Source organism: Grampus griseus (genome assembly GCF_964374135.1).
Source record: "Grampus griseus genome assembly, chromosome: 16".
Taxonomy (NCBI): Eukaryota; Metazoa; Chordata; class Mammalia; order Artiodactyla; family Delphinidae; genus Grampus; species Grampus griseus.
In genome coordinates this window covers 67,782,732-67,793,191 of record NC_139010.1, presented here as the reverse complement: position 1 = coordinate 67,793,191, position 10,460 = coordinate 67,782,732, and the positions used below count along the sequence as shown (strand labels likewise).

The 10,460-nt window shown below is 47.6% G+C and overlaps 1 pseudogene across 1 annotated transcript; it reads right to left on the bottom strand.

Annotated features, from left to right (window-relative positions):
* Positions 1-9,632: 9,632 nt before the first annotated feature.
* LOC309834305 (oxaloacetate tautomerase FAHD1, mitochondrial-like) lies at positions 9,633-10,218 on the bottom strand (annotated as a pseudogene). Its single transcript has one exon. The product of its transcript is annotated as an oxaloacetate tautomerase FAHD1, mitochondrial-like (transcript).
* Positions 10,219-10,460: the final 242 nt, after the last annotated feature.

Genomic DNA, 10,460 nt, shown 5'->3' with positions numbered 1-10,460 from the left:
AAATGCTGGAGTCATTCTGACACCTCCCTCTCCATCAGTCATGAATTTTACCTGCTGGACATTTCTCCAATATATTCTTTACTCTCCCACCTCACTACCCTTTCAAACCACCATGATTTCATGACTCAGCTATAATGGCCTCCTGGCCAGTCTTCCCACTCCTCACTCTTGACTCTCTTCAATTAGCTTCAACATTAGAACGTGCTTTTAAAAACACAAACCATTGCATAAACGTTCCCATGGCTTCCTACTGCTTTTAGAATTAAGTACACAGATTTGGCTTTGGCTTACAGAGGCCTGCATAGGTCTGACCCCTGCAAATGTCTCCCCTAACATATTGGCCTTCTTTTGTTTGCTCAAATGCTCTGTGCTTCCTGCCCCAGAGCCTTTGCACATGCTGCTTGTTGATATCTGCATGGAATGCTGGGGCCCTATTCAGGGTCACTCAGCCAACCCCTCATCGTCCCTCAGGTCTCAGCTTAAATGGCACCTTCTCAGGGAAGCTTTCCTGACCCTCTGTAAAGAGCTCTCACAGCATCTTGTATTTTTTCATAGTATTTATGAAAACGTAATCATTTCTTAAATAATTTATTAAATGCCTATCTCCCCCTCCCTCACCCCAATTCCCAAACTGTAAACTCAGTGAGGGCAGAGACTATACCAGATGATATCCTACTTTCTATGTATGCAACTGTGAACAAGATAGACGCAAAGAAAAACACTCAGTAAAGGTCCTTGGGAGGACAGATGGGAAATAAAGAGGGAGAATCAGTGAGAAGGACAGTTGGTTCTTTTTTGAACAAATTTCTCCTTTATGTTTGGAATACAGGGAAAATAGTTTGCCTTGAAGATGTTTTGAAGGAAATAGATGGAATAGGAATAGATGACTTGAAGGAAAGTTGTTTTTGAAGAAGTATGTGCATTTGTGTACATATAAATATCAATATATTTTATTTCTTTCTCATTACTTTAATAAGGAAATCCACAAAAATCCAAGCTTAGGCTTACACATAAAACTTGACAAAAATGGAACCCTTTGAAGGAAAGGCATCAATTAAAAATCAAGACCATGTTCAGAAAACTCAACTCACTATGGCAAACCACCATCTCCCTGGATTCCAAATAACAGGAATAAACAAAGAACTGAAGAAATCCCTCGTGTCTACTGCACTTTTTGTGTGATAATCTTCTTTTAATAACCTTTTTTTTCCCCTCTTCCAAAAACCGCACAGGTCCTTTGGGGACACTAAAAATTTTCCAGATCTTTGGTGGCATCAGTGTAGTTCTAGAATTCATTGCTGTGGGACAGCATCGAATCTGTCAACTGAAAATGAGAAATGTCCAAACAGCTGCCAGATTGGAAAGTCTGTGCAGCAGGGTTCACACCAGTCCAATGTTACCTGGGCTCAGGGCTGCCGAGGGTAATGAGACCACATGACAAACATCCAAACACATCCATTCCACAACCAGCAACCCCGCCACAGCTGTCACCCTGAGAGATCGAACACTCCTAATATACAGCTGCTATCCAAACCACCTTTGCAACTATCTTCACGTACATAACCTAAAAGTAGTACATGGCTACTTTTACCTGTTGAGGTTCAAAGAATGAGGCCTTGGGGAAGTGTCTAAAAAACATTTGGGGTCAAGCCTGGTGCCTAACTGGAAGGTCAAGCATAGTAACATAATGTTTTGGTTTTCATAATACCTCCTACATATTATCAAGGACATAGAAAGTCTCTTATCTCATTTGGCTTTTCTACAGGCACTGCCCAAAGAGGACTCCTTTTCTGCTTGCATTTCTCAAAAAATTGTCTTGAGCTGTAGCAGCATGTAAGAAAACTGCCCTTACGTTTTCCATGGAAGTAATGGACCGCCTGCATTAGAATCATAGGCTCGAGGGAGCTAGTCAAAATGCAGATTTCACAGCCCCATTCTGAACGTGAGGAAATTAAAATGAATCCACTGATGGAGAATAACAAGGGAGCCCAAGGAGGCTTCTGACAGGACCTAAAGAAGAAGAGGCACTGACCTGGGAGAAGGAGGATGCAGAGTGCTTGAGGCAGGGGAAACCAACGCAGGAAGACTACATGGGGGCATGCTTCAGAGTGGAAGGGGGGTGTAATGGGAGGTGGGTGAGAAGGAAACCAGATAGGATGGGGCAGAAGGGGCGGGCTGGGAATGGCGAGTCCTTGAAGAATCTTAAGCAGTCGTGTACCATGGGTGGTTTGTGTTTTGTAAAGACTGCTCTGATGCTGAGTGGAGAAGACATTTGGAGGGGCAAGAGACAAACTCAGAAGACCATGCAGATGTGGATGAGGCTAGTAAAAGTGGAAACAGAGAAATGTACAAGTCCCAGGGATGAGGTGGAATTGACACACACTCACAGACTGAAGGTCAGGGTAAGGGGGAGGAAATTTGGGACAACAGCCAATTTTGCAGCTTCTACAAGGGGAGAGCAGTGCCTTTTGCTCAGATGGGCAAGGCTGGGCATCAAGACGTCCCCTTGGACCTGTTCAATGTGTTGGGTCTTACATGTAAGGTGGAGATAATTCCACCAGCCTGAATGGCTTTTGTAATGATTGGAGATAATACATGCGAAGTTCTTTAAGAAACAGTAGGAGCTCAATTAATAAAAAGTATTTTTTTAAATTAAGCATCAGAATATTTGTTGGTACACTGGACACGTTTAGGCTATAGTTCTTCCTTTTTCTTCCTAAAAACACCATTGTCTTGAAGCTAAACTGAATAATGCCCGCCACACAAATCCAACCTCAGAGATCTCGCACAGATTTTCTCTGCCTTCACCTAACTCCAATGTCCAATACCTGACACCACACACTTGATTCACTTTGTCCTACTTTGTTGTCAGGAAACATCAGAACCATAAGAATTATGTTCCCAAGGACAAGTGTGTGGACGCAGCTCATCAACTGTCAATCTCACATGCCAATGGCTTCTCCCCCCTCTTTGGTCTTACCTCTATACTTCAAGCCCACGAGTCTTCTCAAGGTTTCCCAGTACAGAGCCAACCATCACAATTTCACCACCCCTGAGACTTAAAGACATTGCAGAGAAAATTAATCTCACCCTTCAATGGAGAGCCAAGGAGACCCTTGCCCCTGGCAATGAGACAAAGTAGGTGCTCACGGGGAAATCCCTGAAGTCCATTTTAAATGTCTTAATGTGATCAAGAATACAGCCCTGTTCACACCAGGAGAATTCAGATGGGCTCTGAGCAATTAAGCAGTTCCAAAATTGTTTGCTGGAAGAACAGGAAGAGTCACTGGGGGAGCAAGCAACACCTGATCCCCGACACTGGGTGACAGTTCAGCTTCTGTGCCTTTCATCAGATTTCGGGAAAGTAGGCTTGACATCAAAAGCCTTTGGCTGCCAGAAGAGGAGGAAAGTGAAGATCATAGCTGAAGGGACAAGTAAAGCCAGAAAAAGAAACCATTCAATAACTCCAAAGCACCTAGAAAATGACATGATTGGGGACAGAGGCTGAGAGTTCATCACATCAGCCTCAGCAAGGACCAATCAAGCCTGTCTGCTCCAGGACCACAAGCACAGGGGAGTGAGTGGCAGAGTAAAGCCTTTGGAACTCTCAAGAGCCGGAGAGCTCAACCCAAAGGAGGGAGCAGTCCTCGCCAAGGGACCAAGCCATTACCATCCAGCCATAACAACCGGATGCAGGTGGAGGGGTGGCAGAGGGCAAGAGCAGGCTGGCAGAGGTGCTGCTAAAGAGGCTGCCAGCCCCTCCCCATCCATCCTGATGGAATGGACTTCCCAGCTCTCCAGGTAGATTGCCTGCATGCTGGCCTCTCTAATCAGGGAGAAGGCAAGGGTCAGGCTCAACCAACATGCAGCGTCACTGGGACTGGTACAAATGTCATTCTACGACTGTAGTCACTTGTCAAAGGAATGTGAGACAATCCCATTGTCTTCTCTCCAAAACATCTGCCATAGGGCATTTAACCCAGGCCCTGGTCACAGTGTCGTATCAACAGCATCATGCTAAACAGAAGGGTGTCAATCCCATTTATAAATTATCTTCCAGCCCAAAGCCATTCAAACATTCGATAACCTTGATGATCCCCTGTCAGGACTGCAACTGTGGAAGGAAGTCAACACGCAGCAGAGTAACAGTAGAAGTAAGCCTTTCCAGCCTTTCCTTTGGTACGGCTATTACCAAAGGAGCGTGACTCGTGTCTTGTCAAATGAAGTGTGAAGAGGCAGGGGTTGAGGAGTTTTTATTTTTCATTTGATTTTTTGAGACACAGCAGGATGTAATCAGCTTATGAGTTAAACAGAGACATCTGTCGGGTTCTACTTGAGACCTCCCAGCTTGCTGTACTTAGCCCAGAGCCCTTTTTAATAATAGGATAAAGATTCGGAAATATGCATAAACACCAAAAGATGGAGAGTGGAGCCACCCCCTTTCCATTGCCCTCCCCCCACTTCCCCTCAATCACTGATTCCCCTGCTCTCTCTCCAACAGGTGAGAACTGACAGCCTGTCTACAGCCAAACTACATCTAAAGGTCATGGCACTTGGAGGGGCAAGAGGGGGAGCTTCCAGAAAAAGGAGGGAAAAAGTCCTTCAAGATTGGGGTCTTCCCTGTACTGCCCTGGTTATGGATTCCAAATACTGCTACCACTATTGGACACCAAAGGCCTGGAAGAAGTATTCAATTGGTCATTCAATGGGTATTTATTGAGCACCTACTTTGTGCCAGGCCCTTTGCTAGATGCTCAGGAGATAAAACACGATAGATATGCAAGTGACATGCAAGTGCGGATAGAGAACAAAAATAAACCAGCTCTATTTTTAGTTTTTTAAGGAACCTCCATACTGTTCTCCATAGTGGTTGTATCAATTTACATTCCCACCAACAGTGCAGGAGGGTTCCTTTTTCAAAGAGAAAAACAAATACTGTATGCTAACACATATATATTGAATTTAAAAAAAAAAAGGTACTGATGGACCTAGTGGCAGGGCAAGAATAAAGACATAGAGAATGGACTTGAGGACAAGGCGAGGGAGGGGGAAACTAGGGCAAAGTGATAGTAGCATCGACATATATACACTACCGAATATAAAATAGTTAGCTAGTGGGAAGCAGCAGCATAGCACAGGGAGATCGGCTCGGGGCTTTGCAATGACCTAGATGTGTGAGATAGGGAGGGTGGGAGGGAGGCTCAAGAGGGAGGGGATATGGGGACATATGTATGCATATGGCTGATGCACTTTGTTGTACAACAGAAACTAACACAGTCTTGTGAAGCAATTATACTCCAATGAAGATCTATTAAAAAAAGCACACAAATGAGAAAGGTTAGATGCAGAAAAGGTTAAGGACTATGGGGGAGACAGAGTGATGGAAGAGAGGGTCACTGGGGGCTGGGGGCTTGCTACAATAGCCAGGGAGGGCCACTCTGAGCACATGACACCTGGGGCAAAACCTGGAGGCTATGAAGAAGGCAGGTTTCAGCAAAGGGAGCAGAAAATGTATCACTGGCGTCAGTAGGCATAGCGATGGAGCCATTCCCAGCCATGCAAGGTGAAAAGAGACAACAGACAGATGTAAGGAATTACTCACAGGGCAGTTCTGACTCATCCACATGCATGGCACTGTGCGCACTTGTACATGCATATTTGCATATAAGACGTCCCTTGTTCCTTCCACGGCTAGAGCGCCCATCTGGCTTCATTTAGCAAGCCCAAGGCAGATCCAGAGCATGTAAATAAATGGCCAGATGAATCTATCAACCCAGTTCACAGGCCACGGAAAACCATCCTGCACTAACAACAGGGCTTCCTGCTCTTCTGCACTCTGAGGGTAGCATCACCTGATGCTCCTGTTGTATTAGGGAAACCTACTGGGCATGCACGGAGAGCAAGGCACCTTTCCTGCAAACGCTCTGGAGCAGAGACAGAGCTCCCTCACATTTTACAGTGAGCTTGGGGCTGGATTTATGCTGGGTCATTGTGCCCCATTAAGGTTGCCATGGTTACACCAAGCCCGTGTTACCTGGACTTTTGATGTGCTGGTTGCAGGGGCAACAGCTGCTTTGCTTCTTCTGTAATTTGCCAGGAAAGTGGCAGAGAGGCTCGAGGTAGAAATGCTGGATAGGACCCCAGGGTTTAGAGAGACTGCAGGTGGACAGGGCACACCCCCTTCCAATGAAAAAGCAAGGCTCTTCCCTAAATCCACTAGCCTGTGAACGCCAGCAGGGCAGGGACCCAGACTGATAAATCTTCGTCTCCCCCAGCACTTAAAACAAGACCTGGCGCATAACAAACTCTCAATAAGCGTGACTGATTCATTTTGTGGCAAGGGAAATATTCCTAAAAGAATTCAAATGAAGAATCCACCTCGGGCACTACCTTCTTTAGAAGTCAAGGGGTAATGAAGAGGTTACAAGGAAAACTATGTGGCTCTCACTGCAAACTGGAGATCCCAGCGAGTGAAATTTCTCCACATAAGGGAAAGGCTCTGAAGACGTGGGAAGGGAGGCAAGTCAGTGTCAGCCTTCCGAGAAGCAGACAACAAGACGGCGTTAGATGAGCAGAGGTTTATTTAGGGGAAATGCCTGTAAAGGATAAAAGGGGAGGAAGCAGGAAGGGAGAGAAGAGCCTTCAGACCATGATGCGGGCCTAACCCCCAGGAGAGGAGGCGGTGTGGGGGGGAGGGGGAGGGGTGGGGGGAGGGAAAATTAGACTTCAGGGCAGCTCCCGGAAAGCCTTGGCCAGGCTGATGGAAAGGCTCTGAGAAAAGGCTGTCTGTTAGAAGAGTCCCACGCTGAGGAGGAATGGCCAACTCTAGTGACCCTGCTGCACTCAGTCAGGGGCCGGGTGGACACAGGGGAAATGTGGTCTCACCATGAACATGGCGGGGAATCGAAAGGCAGGCAGCTGAGGCTGTGCAGCAGCTGTGCCCCAGCAAGGAGATCCGAGCAGGGCACCTCCATGACCCCCCAGAGTGGGGGGATATTTGGGGTGGGAAGGGGAGTCTGGAATCAACATGGCTGGAGGCGTGGGGAATGTCTTCAGGCCACAGAGGCAAGATGAGGAGGTGGCTGGGAGGCTGTGCCTATCCTGGCTGGTTGCCTGCCAGTGTGTGCTCTGCCCTTCCTGCTGAAACCCAGAAACACCCTGGACTCCCGTGCAGCTGGAAGCGGCCATGTGACCCAATTCTGCCTGGAGAGATGGAAGTATGGAAGCAGAAACCTGCTGGATGTTGATAAAAAGGGACCAGCTAACTGGCAACGTGACATGCTCTCCTCTCTTCCCCTCCTTCCTCCAGAATATGGACCTGAGGCCCGCAGGGGAAGCAGTCCTCTCGCTACCATGACATGATAAGCCTGCGCATGAAAGCCATGTGCTAGAGATGGCAGAGCACGAAGACAGAGGAAGCCAGGAAAACCTCCACCAAGGTGGAGCTGCTGCCCGTGGGAAGCCCACCTCCAGAATCCTTGTTATAAGAGAAAAATAAACTCCCATGGGATTAAGCCCTGTGAGTCAAGCTAGCACTCCCTGCAGCCAAGCCCAAGTCCCAAAATAATCCGGAGGAGATGCAGACGGAGAGTGAGCAATGGGACTCCTTGTCCTTGGACGAGACGTTCAGTGAAATCCCCTCCCCGATGCCTTTGGAGAGCCTTGGCAGGGTCAGAGAGGGGCTTCTGGAGGGAGGTGGGCATGAGAGAGTTGCTCCGTGTTTAAAGCATGCATAGGGCAAGAGAAGAGGCTGTCCAAAAGAAGCAGTCACCTGCACTATAAATGAACGACTCCCAAACCCTGCCTCACTTAGTTTACAATCTAAGTGAGGGGAAAAAAGCACAGAAATTCTACCATAATCTAAACATTAAACTAAACATTAATCTTTACATTCTGTGGCTTCGTCCCCAGGCCACTCTTACCCCCATGCCCACCACCCATGACAGACATCAGCAACAGTCTCAGGACTTTCCCCTTTGGGCCTAGGGAAGGCCTGGCATCCTCCCTGGCCTCAGGCAGCCCCTACCACTCAGGTGAGGTTGGCCCTTGAAATGAGACCTATTTACCTGGCTGGATGTCATCTGCAAACTTGAAGATTTTAGGCCACGGAAAAGAAAGCTGCAACATGCTTTTTCCTCTCATCTCAACAGACTTAAGTAAGACGATTTCCCCCTAGGGATCCCCAGAATATGATTTGCCTTTCAGATACCGGTAAACATGAAACAGGCACCCAAACCCACCCATCTCTTTGTGGCTCATATTAGAAAGTGATCCAAGTGATCCAGTCCTTCCTCTGGTCACCAGAGGGGGAACTCCTGCTTCTGAAGCTCTGGGAGGAGGGCTAGACCAGGGCAATCACCGTGACAAACACTACATTCTCAGTGATGGAAAAGATTTCCAGGCCACACTTCACTTGTCACAATATCAATCTCAGAATGTTAGCAAAGACGTTCACTTACCATCACTGCTCCGTGGGTCAAGCACTGGAAATCTGATCAGTTCTGTGTTCTATGAAGGCATGGCTCATGGTCCAGAAAGTTAATTAAGGCCTCCAAAGGAAACAGAAAATTCCAGTCTTTAAAAAATGAAACCAGCTGCCCTCCCCTCCCCTCACATCCCCAGGAAACTCACCTGGAATCAATCTTCTCATCTAAGTGCAAGTTCCACAGCCTTTTCCAATTGTCACAACAAGAAGAAGTTCCCCATGGACTTTTTCAGTTTTTCTTCAATCTGGAGGGGAAAAAATGATTAATAATCATGTAATTACATTTCCAATTCAATGACCATTATCACTGGATGGGACCACCTCGGGGCTTCAAAGATGAAGTCCATCTGACAGTGAAGAGTTTAGTAAAGGGGTGTCCCTGGTGATGAGGGGAGGCTTCATGAGAATCACAGTCACCACCTGGTTATATGATTGGAGTCCTACCCTTTTGCACTTTTTTCTTTTTTGTTGGGGGGTGGGGTGCAGAGCAAACAAAAGACAGAGTATTTATTTGGGAAACAATAGTTTCAAAATTATCCTGAAACCAGAATCTATGGGCCAGAATTCACCCCCTAAGCAAATGAGTGAGGTCCTCATTAATTGCTCACTTATTAAATAAAACTTTTAATTAACTAATGGTGTAGTGTTTTCCCACATTTCCATGATAAGAATCACCTGGAGTGCTAGAGATTAATTCCATTAACTAATACATGGGGCCTGGGATGGGCCAGTAATTTGGAAATTTTAATTTTACAAATACTTCCAGGTGATTTTAATGATCAAGGAAATTTGGGAAACTGATGAAACGTGCTTTTCTGCTTTCTTTGCAGATTTTAAGTCTTGAACACCTGGGCCCAGAATGACTCAGTGAAAAGTCTTATCCAGTCCAGCTCTAGGAAAGGAAAGTAAGTCTTCTGAACATTTGGTTCGTTGATTCCTAGAAGACACTGTTTCTCATCTCCATTTCCGGCCCAGCTCTTCTAGATCAGGTTTTTCCTTGAGTTGAGGCATGGCAGTCCAGTCATTTTTAAAGAGTGGTTTCTTATTAAAGGATTATCATATTTAATTAAATAACCTTTTCTTGCTTTTGTCTTGTTCCCTTTTCCCCTGAAACTTCTGTTAAGAAGTTAGGGTGCTTTGTATAGACTCAATATTCTGGCCTTTCCACCTTAAATATCATACTGACGACCCCCTGTATACCAGCCTGGATCTCATTGTTCTCTTTAACAGGTCCCACTCCCTTTGGCGTCCCGGTCAAGATAATATCTCCTTCTTCAAGTTCATTATCTTCGAAACGTAGCTGATAGTATAGGAGGATGGAAAAAAATCATGAAGGATATTTCACCCGCCTGCCTGAGTTAGCCATTGACTTTGAGCCAGAGCTTCAGGCTTTGAGGGTCAGGAATCTTCTCTTTGGGCACCAACACTCTGACAGGGCAGGAGGCCGTGGAGCTCTCGGCCTGAGTCGCAAGCAGCCCCTTCTTGCACTCTTCCTGCATGTCCCTGGCGGTCTCGTCCAAGCACAGAGCGTAGCCGGCCACGCAGTCCACGACCGCGGCCTCCCGGCCGGCGCAGAAACGCTTGCGCATCACCACCCCCAGCTGGAGCTCGTGGTGCAGGCTATACGCGTAGGTGGGCACGAGGACCTGCGAGCGCAGGCAGTGGAGGCTCCGGGGAAGAGCTCCGGCTGGCTTTCTCTGCAGGGCTGGCTTTCTCTGCAGGGCGCTCTGCATCTCCCCGACAGGGGCCGCGCGGCTCCTGCCCGAGCACACGATGCTCATCCCCCACCCTCAGGAGCGGGACGGCGGCCTGGCGGCTGCCGCGCTCCTACCCGTGGCCCCCGGAGTCACGTGGACTCTGCCTGGCCGGCCATCGGACGCCTACAGCTGCCCAGAGAGGACCGACTACCTCGGAGCGCTGTCCCCCTGACTCTGACCTCGGTGCCTGGGAGTCGCGGTGCGAGTCCCCGTGGGAG